General features: G+C 43.0%; 1 long non-coding RNA gene across 1 annotated transcript in view; it reads right to left on the bottom strand.

Moving 5' to 3' along the window:
- The window catches only part of LOC144893023 (uncharacterized), a 58,682-nt gene extending 44,102 nt beyond the window's left edge, over positions 1-14,580 (bottom strand). Inside the window, exon 1 of the long non-coding RNA XR_013624185.1 lies at positions 14,539-14,580. This is a non-coding gene — a long non-coding RNA (uncharacterized LOC144893023). The remainder of the gene's footprint in view (positions 1-14,538) is intronic.
- Between the last annotated feature and the right edge of the window lie 5,810 nt (positions 14,581-20,390).

Here is a 20,390-nt window from a genome sequence, read left to right as displayed (position 1 = left end):
AGACTTATCAAGATAATCTGTTTTCTTATCGAGACTTATCAAGATAATCTGTTTTGTTATTGAGACTAATAAAGATAATCTGTTTTCTTTTCGAGACTTATCAGGATAATTTGTTTTCTTATCGAGACTTATCTTATCGAGACTTATCGAGATAATCTGTTTTCTTCTTGAGATTTATTGAGATAATCTGTTTTCTTATCGAGACTTATCAAGATAATCTGTTTTCTTCTTGAGATTTATTGAGATAATCTGTTTTCTTATCGATACTTATCAAGATAATCTGTTTTCTTATTGAGACTTATAAAGATAATCTGTTTTCTTATTGAGACTTATAAAGATAATTTGTTTTCTTATTGAGACTTAGCGAGATAATCTGTTTTCTTCTTGAGATTTATTGAGATAATCTGTATTCTTATCGAGACTTATCAAGATAATCTGTTTTCTTATTGAGACTTACTAGCAGAAGTACCCGGCTTCGCTTGGGAGGTTTCATGGGAATTTGGGTCATGAGTGGGTTCCCAACAGCCACTCGGATTTTTTATTCCAGGTTTACTCCTGTAGGCATTTCACACCTTTATGGAAAGGTGCACCCGCCTTGACACGATACCGTCATCGAGTATTGTGACCTTTTTTTAGAACTAAGAGCTTGCCAGACTGGCAGTCCAGCCACACTCTAATAGCACCACCACTGATGGTCCGCAACTGCTTATTAGTCATAGCTTATTTTGCAATTGACCTATATATCTATAGGACATTTTGGATAATTTAGCCCCACTTATGATGGGCAATTTCACTTCAGCACTTCAGTATAGACGATGTTGTGAGTCATTGCAGCTGGAGTGCAAACAAAAAGATTGCAGGGACTTCCAACTCTGGCACAGCCTACATATAGCTGACCATGAGAAAATCAAGACTCTTCCAGATGCAATCCTGCCACTGTTAATGTTTGCCCTTGTGATTTGTTGATAGACATGGCGAAACTGACCCTGACAGGAAACTGAAGTCTCTTGAACTGAAAGGGTAGGTCAGATGGTATGAGAGGAATGTGAGGAATGAAGACGTCCTCACCGTTGCCACTACCAGTGAGAATAGTGGCCTCAATAACACGGGCCATTAATTACTTGACCACAAGTCTTGTGCCATTGCACAGTCGAGGCTGATCCAAATTGCATAGCAACATTATTGGTGTTCCTACTTTAAGTTCAAGCCGATGAGGAGGCAGGCCAGGTGGTTCTAGCGAATTAAGAAATTCAGTGGGGTAGTTTACAACTTCAGATTGATCAACAACAGTGTCAACAGATTTGTATGTACGTGAGTCTCCAGGTATTGCTTGCAAGAGTTGATCGTTTACTGCATTGACTGTGGTGTTTTGTGGTGCCAGAATTGCCCTCTCGCACACCATTTGTGATTTTGATAATGGTGCTGAAAGTTTGGGAACACCTTTCCTATCAAATCGTTGACTGAAATGACCACAGTGCTGATCGCAGCTGGATTTATGGTACCATCAGCAAGTACAGTTACTTGCCCTTCTCCAAGCTGTAGCAGATTCTGAGCAAACTGGGCAGAAAGCTGATCACCAAAAAGACGTGCTCTCACGTTTGTTGACAGGGTCATGGTCTTGACATGGTGCCACAAGAATGATGACTTCAGGCAAGCACGGATTTCATCAGGTCTGGTTCCCCTGGGAATTACAGGCAATGTCTGCTGAAAGTCACCTGGCAGTAGAACAGTGACTCCTCCCATTGGGGCCTTGCAATTACACAAATCTTGCAATGTTCTGTCAAGTGCCTCTAATGCTCTTTTATGGGCCATTGTGCATTCATCCCAAACAATTAAGTGACATCTCTTTAGAACTTGACCAGCTCCAGAAGTTTTGGTAATCCTGCAAACAGTGGCATCATTGATGGCTAGGTCTACCGGAAGCTTGAATGCAGAATGGGCAGTACGACCTCCTGGAAGTAAGGTGGCAGCAATGCCTGAAGAAGCAACAGCAACAGCTATTCGCTTCTGTTGGCGAACTTTGGCCAGCAATAGTTTAATGACAAAGGTTTTTCCTGTTCCTCCGGGAGCATCGAAGAAAAAGATACCTCCTTTCTGGTGGCGAACTCTGTCAATAATAGCAGAGTAAGCTGCCCTCTGATCTTCCAACAGCATGGGTTCATTTTCATCGACATATCTTGTCAGTGCATCAATGTTGTATGAGGTCTCTCTTAAAACTTCAGTTGTGAGGTTGTTGAATTCATTTTGTTTAGTGTGCGGGAGTGTGCGCCAGTGCCAGTCATGACAGCCACCTCATTACGTTCCGGAGCATTGAATCGGCGTGCATGCTCACCGGATGGTCTTTTGTCAGAATCAATGATGATCTGAAATTCCAGGGTCGGAGCATTCTCAAGGGCATATTTAAAACTTTCGACATAGCTATTACTTGAATGAAGCATTTCTTGCAGCTTCAAAATTAAATCAAATCTTGTACCCTGGTTGCTGTTGTATCTACTCTGGGCCTGTTGTTGAAGATCTCCAACAAAGTATATCTGCAAATACCGAGGCTGTTCATTTGGTAGATGCTGGAGGGCCCTATCCTGTGGTAAATCTGTCCCTGAACTTTGAATGTTGGCATGAATCCTCCCTCTGTGATGACATTGGTGCCGAATGACGTCATTTGAAAGGCACAATTGTATTTCCGAATATTCTGAAGGAAATGTTTGGACTCTGGAGTGGTGCCAATAAGAAGATCATAAAGTGGATCAGGTGGTTCAGGAAGCATAGTCAGCTGAACTTTGCCATTAGTGAAACACATGCCTGGTGTTTCTTGATCCCACTTTTTGGCGCTACACTTGTCACAAATCTTAGACATGGAACCAATGGTCACTAATTCGTGTGATGCATAATCATGGTTTGGATCATAGTTGAAAGCACCTTGGTACCACTGTTGCATAGTGAATGGTCGAGATCTTACCTCAGCATGACTTGTCCTATCTCTTTGAAGCCTTGTCTGACGTTCATCTGGAGTTTCCTCCTGCCGTCGAATTGACTGTCAGGAGACCTGTTCTTGGAGGCGAGACTGCCTCTGTTCTAGTGCTTCCTGCTGCCTTTCAGCTCTTCGTCTGGTAGCGTTTTCTTGGAGTCGTGACTGTCTTTCCTCGAGTGTCTCTTGGGCTATAAGAGCTGATCGCCTGCGTGCCAGGGTTTGAAGTTCCTGCTGATGTTCCGCATCTGTCCGTGCTTCTCTTCGTGTGTGCATATGGAGGGCTGCAGGCGACTTTCCGAAATTTGGCCGCTTTTTGGGTGGCATCGTAGTAGGGAAAACTGTCGCTTTTCGTTTGATAATGGGAAGATGTGGAGAAAATGCTCGTTTAAAACGTTCGCTTTACTTGTAAAATAGGAATAAATCAGAGATTTTCGAAGGTAGGAATAAATTGGAATAAAAAAAATAGGAATAAATCGGAGAAATAGGAATAATAATAATATTGAAGAAACGTGGCGAAAACGTTCGCTACTAAAATGAATGTTGAAGTAACGCCATGGCTTATATAGGATTATTAGGAGGGGCGGAGACCTTAGGGAGGCGGAGACTATTTAAATTGTCCAATAGAAAAAGGATATTTCGTGGTCCTGCCTTTTGGGGGTTTTTTTTTTTTTAGTTCGAGCTAGGGGGGTGAGGGTGCGATTTCTGTAATTTTAAAGACTGCCATTGGATTCCCCATATAAAACTACCCCGAGTTGTGCACCATTAAGACCTCGAAGTAGGCGCATACGGATGGATTTGTATACCTAACGACACCACAAACAGACATTGCCTTTTATTATATAGATAAAGATAATTTGTTTTCTTATTGAGACTTATCAAGAGAATCTGTTTTCTTATCGAGACTTATCAAGATAATCTGTTTTCTTATTGAGACTTATAAAGATAATCTGATTTCTTGTTGAGACTTATTGAGACAATCTGTTTTCTTACCGAGACTTATCAAGATAATCTGTTTTCTTATCGAGACTTATCGAGAGAATTGGTTTTCTTATCGAGACTTTTCGAAATAATCTGTTTTCTTATAGAGACATATAAAAGTAATCTGTTTTCTTATCGAGACTTATCGAGATAATCTGTTTTTTTGTCGAGACTTATCGAGAGAAACTGTTTTCTTATTGAGACTTCTCTCGAGATAATCTGTTTTCTTATTGAGACTTATCAAGAGAATATGTTTTCTTATCGAGACTTATCGAGATAATCTGTTTTCTTATCGAGACTTATCGAAATAATCTGTTTTCTTCTTGAGACTTATCGAGAGAATGTTTTCTTATCGAGACTTATCGAGATAATCTGTTTTCTTATTGAGACTTATCGAGAGAATATGTTTTCTTATCGAGACTTATCGAGATAATCTGTTTTCTTATCGAGACTTATCGAAATAATCTGTTTTCTTCTTGAGACTTCTCTCGAGATAATCTGTTTTCTTATCGAGACTTATCAAGAGAATATGTTTTCTTATCGAGATAATCTGTTTTCTTATTGAGGATTAGAGAGATAATCTGTTTTCTAATCGAGACAATCTGATTTCTTATTGAGACTTATCCAGAGAATCTGTTTTCTTATCGAGACTTATCGAGAGAATCTGTTTTCTTATCGAGACTTATCCAGATAATTTATTTTCTTACCGAGACTTATCGAGATAATCTGTTTTCTTATGGAGACGTCGCGAGTTAATCTGTTTATTATCGAGACTGAGCGAGATAATCTCTTTTCTTATCGCGGCTTTTCGAGAGAATCTGCTTTCTTATTGAGACTGAGCGAGATAGTCTGTTTTCTGATCGAGACTCATCGAGAGAAACTGTTTTCTTATCGAGACTTATCGATAGAATCTGTTTTCTTATCGAGACATATCGAGAGAAACTGTTTTCCTATCAAGACTTATCGAGATAATCTGTTTTCTTATTGAGACTTATCGCGAGAATCTGTTTTCTTATCGAGACTTATCGAGATAATCTGTTTCTTATCGAGACTTAGCATGATAATCTGTTTTCTTATCAAGACTTATCGAGAGAATCTCTTTTCTTATCTAGACTTATCGATAGAAACTGTTTTCTTATCGAGACTTATGGAGAGAAACTGTTTTCTTATCGAGAGAAACTGTTTTCTTATCGAGAGAAACTGTTTTCTTATCGAGAGAAACTGTTTTCTTATCGAGAGAAACTGTTTTCTTATCGAGAGAAACTGTTTTCTTATCGAGAGAAACTGTTTTCTTATGGAGAGAAACTGTTTTCTTATCGAGAGAAACTGTTTTCTTATCGAGACTTAACGAGATCATTTGTTTTGTTATCGAGACTTATCAAGATAATCTGTTTTCTCATTGAGACATATAAAGATAATCTGTTTTCTTATCGAGACTTATCAAGATAATCTGTTTTCTTATCGAGACTTATCTTACTATAATTCACCAAATGTCCGTTCGTCTGTCTGTCCGTCCTTTCGAAGGTACCGTTAAAATGGCTGAACCGATCGCAATGATATTTTGGGTGGGTAATCCTGAGATGCCCTGGAGTAAAATACGCCATGTTGCTTTTCCAATTTCAGCTTTGTTCTCCAGCATTTTCCGATTTGGACTCCCGCTTAATGCTCTTTTCTCGGGTACCACACAAACGGCTGCACCGATCGCAACCTGACGAATGAAAGCACACAGTTAAAAATAATGACCTCGGACAAAGACTTTTTATAAGGACATGGGTTGAATCCCTGCTTGAGAGAATGCCAACCCCCTCCCCGCCATCACAGTCGTCTATCCAACTCACAATCCTGCGAGATATGCGGAAAGGACGACCCAAAACCAATTATCTTCTTTTTGATTCGTATATAAACATCATTAAAAGTAAATAATGACCTCGGCCAAAGTTCAAACGACATGGGTTTAATCTCTACATGAGAGAATTCCACATAGCTATTTGGGCGGTGTATAAGCTAACAGGTCGCTGTCTCCATCAATCTTGCCAAGGCCGTAACACCTATTGGCTCAAAATCCTTTTAACTGTTGACTTGGTAGTTTTTACAATGAAGGAAACATTAACAATTTGTTAAAAGTTTATTTTTTATAATAATGCTATTTAATTTGTGATTGGAGTTATGCTGTTTGGAATGAAAAAAGAGATATCGAGTTCAAATGAATGATGAAATGCCGTGATTGTTTATATTTTCTAAACGTGAAATTCGCGGATCGCCATATGCAGATTCGCCACGGTCCCACGAGATCGATGTTTCTATACGTGAACGTACCGTTTGTTTGCTTACCGGTACGTTTTTCATGGAAGTCCTTCACGAACTTGCTGTCCATGTTTGACGTGCGACTGAAGGTGCTACAGGAATGTGAAATGTATTGGTTTCATGCTTTAGCATTCGCCGTTTCTGCATTGTATGTTTGCTTCTGGCCTCCCACCCGTGCATAGCACGGGTGCCTCATGAGTTAAGATAATCTGTTTTCTTGTTGAAGTCAAGGGAGCCGTTGTATGGAGCTAAAAATTGGAAGAATCTATTCTTTTCTGGATAAATTTCTTCACTGGTTGTGAATGAATTTCAATAAAAACAAGGATTCAATATTCTTCATTAACAACAAAACAGATTCTTCAATAACAACAAGCTTTTTATTATTATGCTTATTAAGTATGCTGTCGAATAAAGACAGCAGAAAAATAAATCATGAGTGGTTGTTCAATGAAATGTTTATGTAAAAGAAGATCCTTGAAAAAAATCCTTCCTCACTTCCTTCTGCCTTTCTTTCCCTCTCCGCCCAAGGATTTTCCATGTCCAGTACACATTACCGACGTAGTCCCAAAAGAAGACCACTCGCTGGACTCAACTTTACCTCACACATTCAAAAAGTCATACGAACAAGGAACAATAATCCAAGAAACTCGGTTTTCGATTTTTCAATATACAGATATAGGGCCTTCAGAAAGTATTCACACTCCTCGACTTTTTTCACATTTTGTTGTATTACAGCGTGAATTAAAAATGGATTGAATTTAGATTTTTTTTCTCATTGATCTACAAATAATACACCACAATGTCAAAGTGGAATATATACATATTTTTTTTGCCAAATAATTAAAAATGAAATGCTGAAATGTCTTGAGTCAGTGAAGATATTAGATGGCCGTGAACAGCTGTTTTAAAGACCTGGGGAAGAGTGGGATTTAAGAGAGTGTGGGAGTTTGTTCCAGAGGTGTAGTGGGGCGAAAGAGGAATGAAAGAGTGAAGGTGAACAGAGAGTCTTGATTTTGGCAGTTTCACAAGAAGGCTTTGCACATCCGGATTTAGGGAGTTTCTCCCATTTTTCTTTGCAGATTTGCTCAAGCACTGTCAAGTTGGATGGGGAGCATCAATGAGGAGCAATCTTCAAGTCTTTCCACAGTTTCTCATTGCGATTCAAGTCTGGACTTTGGCTGGGCACTCACGGACTTTCACGTTCTTGTTCTGAAGCCATTCCACTCTTGCTTTGGCGGTATGTTTGTGGTCATTTTCCTGATGGAAAGTAACAACTCTTCACCGCAGTCAAAGGTCTTTGGCATGCTGAAGCAGGTTCTTCTCAAGGATTAACTTGTATTTGGCTCCATTCATTGTTCCATCTACAGTGCATTCAGAAAGTATTCAGACCCCTTCACTTTTTTCACATTTTGTTATGTTGCAGCCTTATTGCGAAATCATTTAAATTCATTTTTTCCCTCATCAATCTACACTCAATACCTCATAATGACAAAGAGAAAACAGGATTTTAGAAAGTTTTGCAAATTTATTAAAAAGAAAAAACTGAAATATCACATTTACATAAGTATTCAGACCCTTAACTCAGTACTTAGTTGAAGCACCTTTGGCAGGGATGACAGCCTCGGATCTTCTTGGGTATGACGCGACAAGCTTTGCACACCTGGATTTGGGGATTTTCTGCCATTCTTCTCTGCAGATCCTCTCAAGCTCTGTCAGATTGGATGGGGACCGTCGGTAGACAGCCATTTTCAAGTCTATCCAGAGATGTTCGATTGGGCTCAAGTCAGGGCTCTGGCTGGGCCACTCAAGGACCTTCACAGAGTTGTCCCTAAGCCACTCCTGCGTTGTCTTGGCTGTGTGCTTTGGGTCATTGTCTTGTTGGAAGGTGAACCTTCAGCCCAGTCTGAGGTCCTGAGTGCTCTGTTTCAGGTTTTCATTAAGGATATCTCTGTACTTTGCTCCGTTCATTGTTCCCTCAACCCTAACCAGTCCCCCAGTCCCTGCTGCTGAAAAACACCCCCACAGCATGATGCAGCCACCACCATGCTTCACCGTTGGGATGGTATTGGGCAGGTGATGAGCGGTGCCTGGTTTCCTCCAGACATGACGCATAGAATTGGGGCCAAACAGTTCAATCTTGGTTTCATCAGACACAGAATCTTGTTTCTCACAGTCTGAGAGTTCTTTCGGTGCTTTTTTGCAAACTCCAAGCGGGCTTTCATGTGTCTTTCACTGCGGAGAGGCTTCCGTCTGGCCACTCTGCCATAAAGCCCAGATCGGTGGAGTGTTGCAGCGATGGTTGTCCTTCTGGAAGTTTCTCCCATCTCCATTTCTCCACACAGGATCTCAGGAGCTCAGCCAGAGTGACCATCGGGTTCTTGGTCACCTCTCTTACCAAGGCCCTTCTCCCCCGATTGCTCAGTTTGGCCGGGTGGCCAGCTCTAGGAAGAGTCCTGGTTGTTCCAAACTTCTTCCATTTAAGAATAATGGAGGCCACTGTGCTCTTGGGAACCTTCAATGCAGCAGAATTTTTTTGTAGGCTTCCCCAGATCTGTGCCTCGACACAATCCTGTCTCTGAGCTCTGCAGGCAGTTCCGTCGACCTCATGGCTTGGTTTTTGCTCTGATATGCATTGTCAGCTGTGAGACCTTATATAGACAGGTGTGTGCCTTTCCAAATCATGTCCAATCACTTGAATTTACCACAGGTGGACTCCAATCGAGGTGTAGAAACATCTCAAAGATGATCAAGAGAAATGGGAGGTGTCTGAGCTAAATTTCAAGTGCCATGGCAAAGGGAATGAATACTTATGTCAATATGATATTCCAGTTTTTCTTTTTAATAAATTTGCAAAATTTTCTAAAATCCTGTTTTCTCTTTGTCATTATGGGGTATTGAGTGTGGATTGATGAGGGGAAAAATGAATTTAAACGATTTCAGCATAAGGCTGCAACATAACAAAATGTGAAAAAAGTGAAGGGGTCTGAATACTTTCTGAATGCACTGTATCTTTACAAGTCTCCCAGTCCCTGCTGCTCAAAGGCATCCTCATAGCATGATGCGGCCACAACCATGCTTCACGTTAGGGATGCTATTGGATGGGTGGTGAGCTGTGCTCAGTTTCTGCCAGACATTGCATTTTGCATTCAGATCAAAGAGTTCAATTTTCATCTCATCAGACCACAGAATATTTTGCCTCATGCTCCCAATCTTTCACGTGCCTTTTTGTAAACTCCAGGCGTGCTATCATGTGCCTTTTTCTCAGGAGTAGCTTCTATCTGGCCACTCTCCCATAAAGCCTAGATTTGTGAAGTGTTGTAGAGACCATTGTCCTTCTGGCAGGTTCTCCCATCTCAGCCAAGGAACTCTGTAGTTCTGTCAGAGTGGCCATTCGTTATTGGTCACCCGCATGTCCAGAGTCCTTTTTGCTTGGTTGCTCAGTTTATTGGACGGCCAGCTCTAGGAAGAGTCTGGGCTGTCCCATATTTGTTCCATTTCTTAATGATGGAGCTCAATATGCTCTTGGGAACTTTAAACACTCTCAAAATTGTTTTATACCCTTTCCCAGATTTATTCTTCCTCACAATTCTATCTCAGAGTTCTAATGACAATTCCTTGGACTTCATGGTAGAGTTCTGCTCTGACATGCACTGCCAACTCTGGCACCTTATATGGAAAGGTGAGTTTCTGTCTAAATCATGTCCATTCAATGTAATGGGCCACAGGTGGACTCCAATCAAGTTGCAAAGACATCTCAAGGATGATCAAAGGAAATTAGATGCACCTGAGCTCATTTTGGAGTGTCATAGCAAAGGGGTTGGATTCTTATGACTCAAGACATTTCAGCTTTTCATTTTGAATTTTTTTGGAAAAATTTATAGAAAAAAAATTCCACTGACATTATGGGTTATGTGTAGATAAAATCTCAATTACGCAATTTTAAATTCAGCCTGTAACAACAAAATGTGACAAAGTCAAGGGTTATAATTACTTTCTGAAGGCATTGTAAATGTATGTATGTGTATATTTCCCTCTTACATACCAGGATCACCAAACCACTGGTAAGGTAACGTGTTATTAAAGGAGCGAGATCCCCGCCCAATTTGGCGATTTCAATCGGCGTCCGTGGTTCGCTCGCAACACACGACTGTAGAGTTATCCGTGACCGGTGACTTCAGGTCCGGAGTTCAGGGAGCGGGCCCGAGGAACCCCTGACCCGTTTCGCAAAAAAAAAAAAAAAAAAAAAAAAAATCCCTCATTTAAATTTATAGTTACTACTACATGCATGGGCCTTCCTCCACCCAAGGTCCCACTATCTAGATTTGAATTTGCATGAATTTTAAAAAGCTGTTGCAAATTATTTCATGTCATGAGGCCACAAAGTGTCAAAGCATGCTGTGTTGTGCATCAAGAGGTTCTCCCATCTGTTGACGGATGAATCCGTGAATGTTAAACATCCCAAAATATGCTTTGCACCAGCTGGCTGGCCAATCCATATTTTCCATCCAGATGGCCTTATGAGCTACTTGGACAAAGTCATGACTCAGGAGGGCAAACTGGAATCGACAAAAGCATGATTATTGTATCTGTATTTGTAAAGACATGATGCATTATGGAAAAGCAATACAGGATTGTGATGGCAATAGTGTTTACGCATTCGGGTAAAACTGTTGAATATGGCAGATATGAATGAAATTAATTTTGAGTTTACAGTTGTTCCACGGTTCCACTGTGGGTTGGGATAAGCTTGTGCTTGTTCTGTACAAATTGAAATGGGATTTGGTTTGCATGATGTATGTGCGGATACTTGTGCCTGTTCATTTTGAGCATATACATATATAAACACACATATATATAAATACTAACAGAAGTACCCGGCGTTGCCGGGTGGGGGAGGGGTGGGGAACGGGGGGGGGGGGAGGGGAGCGGAGGGGAACAGGGGGGAGGGGAGGAGAGGGGGGGGGGGAGGGGAGGAGAGGGGGGGAGGGAGAGGGGGAGGGGAGGGGGGGAAGGGGAGATGAGGAGGGGGAAGGGGAGCAGTCAGAAGTGGAAACTCTTTTACTGAGAATTTATATCTTAAAGGGGAGGGGAGGGGGGAAGGGGATGGGGAGGGGAGGGGGGAAGGGGATGGGGAGGGGAGGGGGGAGGGTAGGGAGGGTGAGGGGAAGGGAGGGGCGGGGGGAAGGGGTAGGGGGAAGGAGTGGGGAAGGGTGGTGAGAGGGGGGAGGGGTGGAGAGGAGGGGAGGGGGAGGGGAAGGGGGAAGGGGAAGGGAGGAGGGGGCAGGGGAGCAGTCAGAAGTGGAGGCTCTTTTACAGAGAATTTATATCTTAAAGGGGAGGGGGGAAGGGGAGTGGAGGGGAGGAGGGGGGAGGAGGAGGGGTAGGAGAGGGGAGAGTGTGGAGGGGAGGGGGGAAGGAGGGAAGGAGGGGGGAAAGGTGGGGAGAGGGGGGGGGGAGAGGGGGAGGGGGGGAGGGGAGGGGGGAGGCAGGAGAGGAAAGGGAGTGGCCCACGTTTCTGAGTGAATGTGGCTCACGTTTCTGAGTTAAGTGAAGAAGAAGAAGCCATACTCCCAAATTCATACACTTCCGGAATTGTTTGATTTATTTGTATTCAAATGTCTGGTAATTGTTTTGTATTTATTTATGCGAATGTGTACTTCTATATAACTGTCATTCGTTTAAAAAGGCTTCGGCACTATCGCGCAATTTTTATTTTATTTTATTTTTTTAAACTCCAAAAAAACGAACCTCTTTTTTTAATTTTTTTTTTTGGCCTAAAACACTCCCAGGCACTCACTGATGAACCTCTGAAAGTTTGATGAAGATCAGTTCAGCCATCTCTGAATACAACGCGGACACACACACAGACAACTCGCGTTTATATATATATATATATATATATATATATATATATATATATATATATATATATATATATATATATATATATATATATATACGTATATATATATATATAAATCGGGATTTAAATTTAATTCAGAAATTGATCCAGACGTCTATTCTCTTTCAAACATTCAATCCGACAGAGGTAGTTATTTATCACAGCATCTGAAGAATTTTCACCCTTTTACTCAACTCCGTTTCGCTGTTATTTGGTGGAGCAAAAAGTCAACTGAGCTTTATAGATATTTAGATATATCTTGTGCCGAATGAAAGTCTACAATCCTTTCAAATTTTTCACTTTTTGTTGCCATATAACATGGAATTAAATTGCATTAAATCAGCCTTTTTCCACCTTTACACATCGTAACCCACAACTTCCAAGTGGAAACAAAATTCTACAAATTTCAGAAAATGAATTAAAAGACAAAACTGGTTAATCTTGGTTGGATAGTGTTCACCCCCCTGAGTTAATACTTGTTGGGAGCACCTTTGACAGCAATTATATCTGCGAGGCTGTTGTAATAGGTCTCTACCAACTTTGCCCACCTTCATTGGGCACTATTTGCTCATTCTTCTGTACAAAACTGTTCAAGCTCAGTCAAGTTGCATAGGGAGCGTTGATGGACAGCAATCTTCAAGTCTTGCCACAGATTTTCGATTGGATTTAGGTCGGGAAACTGACTGGACCACTCAAGGACATTTATCTTTTTTGTTCCCCAGCTACTCCAGTGTAGCTTTGGCTGTGTGCTTCGAGTTGTTCTCATGCTAAAAGGTGAACTTCCGTCCCAATTTCAGCTTTCTTGCGCCATACATCTGGCAAATAAAATACATTCACTCCCACACGCAGGTGTATGAATTTAGTTGGCGCCCCTTTATATGAACCTTTCCAGAGCATTACTTGGTTCCTCCTAAGAACACAAGTGTAGTACAGCATGCACACGAGATTTTTTTGAATGTCCCTTATTTTGTATTGTTAGACATTTTCTATAAGCTATGGAATGTCCCTTCTTTTCGATACTATGCCACATGGCACATACAATATAAAGAGGCATTTTATATGCCCCTGGCATTTTTCACAAGATACATTTTAAATACGAACAAAATGCAAAATGCACAAGACTTTATTCAAGACGATATAAAAGATTTGCAAAAGTAAGGGGAAAAAATATTCAACCCAGGCAGGATTCGAAAGCACAATCACCAGCTTGGAGCATCTGATACGTTATCCCTTAGGCCATAAATCCAGCACATTACATTTGGGTAATAATATTTTGAAGAGCTATAAAGTGTGTATATATATTTTTATATATTTATTTATGTATATATATATTTATATTTAATTTTAAAGCAAAAACTATGGCACTTAGGTGGAATTTGTTTCGAAAGCCATTAACTAGACCTATTGGCCAATGTATATTCCAAGCTTCAGATAGTTTCAATGTATAGCCCTTGAGATATGAGCGTACAAACATTTACTACTGACATTTGCAGACGATTTCGTCAAGTAATAGCCGAGAAATGTATTTTCAGTCCCCATGTTAAAGCTGCATACAGAGAAACGATCCCTTATATAAAGGGAGAGGCGCTTTGTGCCCCCCCCCCCTTTAACATATATATATATATATATATATATATATATATATATGTAGCGGTTACCGCTGGATGCACACAATCGCCTTGCACCGGCCAGAACACGGCCAGACGCGCCTCTCCCGGGCATGCCCGGACTCAATGTTCCCGGGCACGCCCGAACCTCCCGGGCACGCCCGGTCTCGTCTTTCCCGGGCATGCCCGCTCTCGCCTTTCCAGGGCTCGCCCAGAGCGTCCGGGCATGCCCGCTATCGCCTTTTCAGGGCTCGCCCAGAGCGTCCGGGCATGCCCGCTATCGCCTTTCCAGGGCTCGCCCAGAGTGCCCGGGCACGCCCGCTATCGCCTTTCCAGTGCTCGTCCAGAGCGCCCGGGCACGCCCAGCCTCGACTTGCCAGGCCGCAGCCAAACACGCCCGGGCAGGTCCAGACTCGCCTTTCCAAGGCTCGCCCTTGACACCCGGGCATGCCCGGTATAGCTTTTGCCGGGCAAACTTCCCGACATAAATGTGTATATATATTGCTGCCCGATAAACGGGCTTGTCAGAATACCTGAGCTGTTTTGTTTCAATAAAGCAACTCGGACGAATTCCGTCTTTGGTCGCGTCAATTCTTTCGACTCGCGTTGGAGCGCAGTTCCTTCATATATATATATATTGTCGTGTCCACCCTGTAGTGAAGACCTCAGTGCGACAGATGACCAAACGAGCTTTAACTCTGAGGCGTATACCGTATACAACACAAGGGGAAAACAAAATTAAAAACAAAATGTAGTGTGGTGCGTTGGCTGATACTCACCTCCCGTTTCCACGACGGTTCGGGGGCCTTCACAGGTCCTGCGTCCCTGCGTGGCAAAACATGTGTTGGCGCGAAGTAGCGTTCACCGCAAGCAACCGATGCGACACAAACAGGCCAGAGCTCCTCTCTCGGTCCTTCTCGCTCGGCTGCACCGAGCTTCAACCATCCCGAACTTCCCAGGCAAGCACGACACGAAGTGCAGCCGTCAGGATCCAACAACACGAGAGAGAGAAGGATGCCCGCCTTTCCCGCAGCCCAGAACAGGAGAGCGAAAATGCGACTGCCCAGTACAACAGAGACAATGCAACTGGAACCGCCTGCCACGAAAGCCGGAACAGAGAGAGAGAGAGAGAGAGAGAGAGAGACTGTTTCTTCCTTTTATTACAAAAGTGAAAAAGATCAGTTATGTACAGTCACAAAGAAAGAAACACAAATTAAAATGGTCTCAAGGAGAAATTATTATCAAATCATCATCATCAAGTTTGCATATGACATCATTAAAAACCCACTTTTCTTTAAAACATGTTAAATTCTTGTTCATTTTAAAAAACCGGTACTTCAGCTTTAATCTTGCACTTACAAGAGCTTTAAAGGTGAGCAGTACATCATATGAAGAGTCAGAAGCGTTTCCCATTTTTTTCTTCCTGGACTTGTAAATTGCAAACTTGGCCTGACCAATTAAAAAGTTCATTAAAACCACATTCCTAAGGGAAGACGGTCGTAGAACACCATAAATGAAAACATTGTGATTGAAGAGTGAACCGAGCTTCACAAAGCGTTCCTGGAGAAAGGTAAAACGAGGTTGCAATCGTACACATTCAAGGTATATATGCGGTAAAGTTTCAACGGATGCACAGAAAGGGCACAGCTTAGAATTAGCAGTAAAAAACCGGTTCAGTAAAACATTATAAGGTAAAATCCAGTGTACAAGCTTCCATTGAATATCTCCAACATACTTTGGAGTAGGCAAGAGATAAAAACTTCGCCAATTGAGACAATTGGGGGATATTGGGGGTAAAAGGTCCTGCCATCGATGCCTCGGGTGCTCAGAAAATGTTTTTGCACATAAAATTTTAACGTCGGCGTTGTACAAAGTTTTCTTTGGAAAGGAGGGAAGGGATAATGCAGTATCATCAGGGCTGTTCAGGCCAGGGGACAGACTAAGTGGCGGGCTGAAGACAAGGAGTTTGGGGAAGTCACCTGTTGTTTCCTCAGGGGAAGGTCCAAGTTCCTCGCAGGTATTACGATACGTTGTGGATATCCCATGAAGGAACCGAGAGATGATCCTGACAGATTTTATTCCAGTTTTTTGTGCCACAGCAGCAGCACTCAACCAGCAGCTCCCAGACTCTGTCATGAGATCTTTTACTCGCAGCAGCTTGGCATCAACAAAACGTTGAACGAGTCCCCTATTATTTAAGCTGTTTTCCAGGAAGGGGTTGTAGCATAGGGGCTCATTCAACAACATTTCCATGTTGTATGTTGCCATTTCACGGGAAAAGGACAGGGCTTGCCAGGCGTTCATCACCCCTCGGTAAAAGGTGGGCAGCAAGGATGAATCGATTTGATGAGGGTTCATCAAGAAAAGTTCTCGGCAGTAGCCCAGCTTGCATGTAAGCTGCCATATGCAGTTAGCCAGAGGCCTCCAGAGTAGGGCTTCATCTCCATATATAAGTTGGCGCACGACATGAAGCCGGAAGACCATAATCCGGCTGCGGATATCAATGAGACCTTGGCCACCTTCAGCGAGTGGTAAATATGCCACGGGGGGTTGGAGCCAGTGTTTTCCGCTCCAGAAAAAGTCGACAATGCTCTTTTGCACTGTAATAAGAAGGCTCCCGGGCGGTTGTAGGCATATCATCTTATGCCATAGCATAGAGGCGACAAGATTGTTAATGACGAGAGTTCTTCCACGGTAAGAAAGTTGAGAAAGAAGTCCTTTCCAACGGGCCAGTTTTGCCATTACCTTGTCCGGTAATCCGACCCAGTTCTGCTGCTCAAAGGTGTTGTCTCCTAGGAAAATACCGAGGTATTTGATGCCATTTTTCTGCCAGTTCACTCCTCCTGGCAGGACAATTGGCGGGCAATCTCCAGGTCCTATCCAAAGGGCTTCACTCTTCTTCCAGTTCACCTGGCCTGAACAAGCCTGACAATATGTCTTTAATGCCTGAGCCACCGCAGTGTCGTCAGCACTATTTTTTATATAAATACAAACATCATCTGCATAAGCAGAGACTTTTAGCGGTGTGGTAAGAATTGATCCAGTGAAGCCAGAAATGTGCGTATGTAATTGGAGCAGAAGAGGTTCGATGGCAAGAGAGTATAAAAGTCCAGATAGCGGGCAACCTTGCCGTACTCCCCGTTGCACAGCAATGGGGCTACACAATAGTTGATTAATTTTAAGAACTGGATATATTAGAATACAAAAGCTTAACGTACGAGATAAAAATAGTCCAAAACCAAAATTCTCCAAAACTCTAAAAAGGTATATGTGGTCAATACAATCAAAGGCTTTTCCTTGGTCAATGAAAAACAGACCAACATTCTTGTTAAAATTGTTACAAAACCGAATGGTATCATGGATAAGAAAGACATTATTAAAAATAGTACATCCAGGAATACAAAAGGATTGATGTTCTCCTATTAGTACATTCATAAAAGGTTTCATTCGATTAGACAAGGCTTTGGCTAAAATTTTATAATCCGTACATAAAACAGAAATAGGACGCCAGTTCTCTATAAGTTGAGTGTCCGCTTTCTTAGGAATTAAAGTGGTGACTGCTCTCCGGCAACTCCACGGCAGTTGTCCGTCCTCTAAACATTCATTCAATACCCGCAGTAGGTGAGGTTCAATAGCGTCCCAAAAAGCCTGGAAAAATTCGCTAGTCAGCCCATCTAGTCCAGGGGCTTTATCGGGTTCCAAGGCCTTCAAAGCAGCGGTGAGCTCAGGTAAACTAAGAGGATCCTCTAACTGCTGCTTCTGATCCTCCGCCAATGTTGGAAGGTTAGAAACAAGTTCAGATATTGCATCCTGGTTAATGTCATGCCGCATAAACCGTTGTTTAAAATGTTTCCGGGCACATTCCCTGATTCTGCCATCTTCATAAAGGAGTTCCCCATCATGCAGCAAGCGTGTAATCATTGACGAAGAGGCCCCCCTTTTAAGGCTGAAGAGGAATTTAGTTGGAGCATCAAGGTCGTGTATGTACCTCATCTTCAGGCGCAATAAAGCACTTTGTGCTCGCCTTTCAGAAATGGAATTCAGTAAAGCCGTTTTCCATGAATTTGCTGCCTCATTTCCTGGTAGCTCACACTTGCAGTTCCCTGAAGCTGTTCCTGTAATTCCAGGATTTCATCTTCAAGTAAGGTTGTGGTTTTTTTTTCCTCTTGAACACCATACACACGATATTGTTGGCAGAACAGTCTGATGTGCGTTTTGGCATTATCCCACCATTGTCTGATGTTTGAGAAATTCCCTTGGGAGGCAACTAGGATATTCCAAATTTCCAGAAAAAGGTCCTTAAAGGTACTATCATCAAGTAAATTGTTATTAAATTTCCAAAAAGCACTCTTGTGTTTTGGGCAGGGGGCAGAAATTTTGAGAAACGTTGCGCTGTGGTCCGAGAATCCTGATGGGCAAATTTGGGATGACAGAACGAGGCGTTCAAGTGGAGGATTAACATAAAACTTGTCCAAGCGAGCGAGTACAATATTATTCTGAATGCATCGACACCATGTGTATTGCCTGATTGATGGGTGCTGTACCCGCCATATATCTGTGAAATTCATTTGTTTTAAAAATTGGGTGAGGGGGATTGTGGAGGCAGGATGGGGCTCCACGCTGTTCCTGTCTAGTTGGGGCTGGAGGGTGCAATTAAAATCTCCACCAATACAAACATGATTGTCTTGGTCTTTTAGGGCATTTTGGCTGCCGAGGGACGTCAGGTGTGTCCCAAGGTTATTTTTAAAATCTCGCCGAGCTACAGGCATACTTGGGGCATCAATATTAAAAATAGTATAAAATTTTCCACAGTAGTGGAATTCCAGGGATGCTAGAGATCCCTTGTGTATTTCGTCAAATTTAAGCAATGAAGGCGAAAAGGAAGGGCTAAGAATTATTGCTATACCGCCGTTATGGGAGTCACCGTTACTAAAAAAGGAGAGGCCAGGGAAGAGCCTACACCACTCTGCGACACAGCAGTCGTTGGCATGGGTCTCTTGTAAAAGGGCAATGTCAACTTTCTTCTGTAATAAAAAATCCCTTACTTGAACTTTACGGACAGAGCTGCATCCTCCGTTAATAGTCAAGCTACAAATCGAAAAACTCATTACAACCACAAGGAGGAGTGACAACCACTCAATTTTTTGATAGCAGTTCATTCTTAGCTTTTTGTATACATTTCTTTAACCGGTGACGTTGGGAGGAATTGAAATTAAAAACATGGGGCCGTTTTACCATCAATCTAGCGGAATGTATAAAATCAGGTAGCTCCGGAAAAAAGGTTTCTATAACAACAATCCTTTTTCGGAATGTGCCCTTAAGAAACCTTTTTATCTCAGAGGGAGGGATTGGAGAGGTTCCTTCTTCCTTAAGGCTACCACATTCACTAACAGTCATCTATATCAGATGGCTCAGATGATGTGGCATACTGGTTTTCATCATTTACCTCCTCACCGTCATCACATCCCTCCACATTATCGGATGGGGCATAGTCCATAGAGGGAGGGGATGGGGAGGCAGAGGAATGAGCCATCTTCAGGGGAGGGGGGGGAGAGGGGGAGGTACTAATTTTTGCGGTTCAACCATATCAGTTTCTATGTCAGTAGACAAGGGTGAGAATTCATCCACATCTATGTCCTCCAATACAGAGAAACGATTTTCTGTCACGAGGGACAAATCTGGGGCAGGGGGGAGGGGCTGTCGGTTTTCAGTTGTGGGTTTTTAAAGAGATGACCGTTTTCATCTGTTTTTTTTTTTGTTTGTTTTTTTGTATACTGAATCGAGGCTCGTGAAAGAGCTGACAACCACGAGGGAAAGACAGCACAGGGGGACCACGAGGGAAAGACAGCACAGGGGGACCACGAGGGAAAGACAGCACAGGGGGACCACGAGGGAAAGACAGCACAGGGGGACCACGAGGGAAAGACAGCACAGGGGGACCACGAGGGAAAGACAGCACAGGGGGACCATGAGGGAAAGACAGCACAGGGGGACCATGAGGGAAAGACAGCACAGGGGGACCACGAGGGAAAGACAGTACAGGGGGACCGCGAGGGAAAGACAGCACAGGGGGACCACGAGGGAAAGACAGCACAGGGGGACCATGAGGGAAAGACAGCACAGGGGGACCGCGAGGGAAAGACAGCACAGGGGGACCACGAGGGAAAGACAGCACAGGGGGACCACGAGGGAAAGACAGCACAGGGGGACCGCGAGGGAAAGACAGCACAGGGGGACCACGAGGGAAAGACAGCACAGGGGGACCGCGAGGGAAAGACAGTACAGGGGGACCGCGAGGGAAAGACAGCACAGGGGGACCATGAGGGAAATTGCAAATGTCTTTTGTTTGCAAATGTCTTTTTCCTTTTGGGCAGACTAATTGAAACCCGTCCTGGTTAGTGGGAAGAGATTGCAGGGGATTGGGGGGAGGGGGGAGGGGAGGGAGGACGTAATCATTGGGGGAGGATTTCCATCGGCTACCACGGCGAGAGAGATAGGATCAGTTGTAGCAGGAAACAAGTTGTGATTTAACGATGTCACCTGGGGGATGAGGTCTATCGTTGACAAGAGATGGCTGCAATTAGATCCTGCAGTAGAGGGGGGGGGGCGTTTCAAGGGGAGGGGAAGGGGG

This window comes from Myxine glutinosa, chromosome 7 (assembly GCF_964187855.1).
Source record: "Myxine glutinosa chromosome 7, kmMyxGlut1.1, whole genome shotgun sequence".
Classification (NCBI taxonomy): Eukaryota; Metazoa; Chordata; class Myxini; order Myxiniformes; family Myxinidae; genus Myxine; species Myxine glutinosa.
Note: the sequence above shows the minus strand (reverse complement) of the source record. Positions and strands in the feature narration are given on the sequence as shown.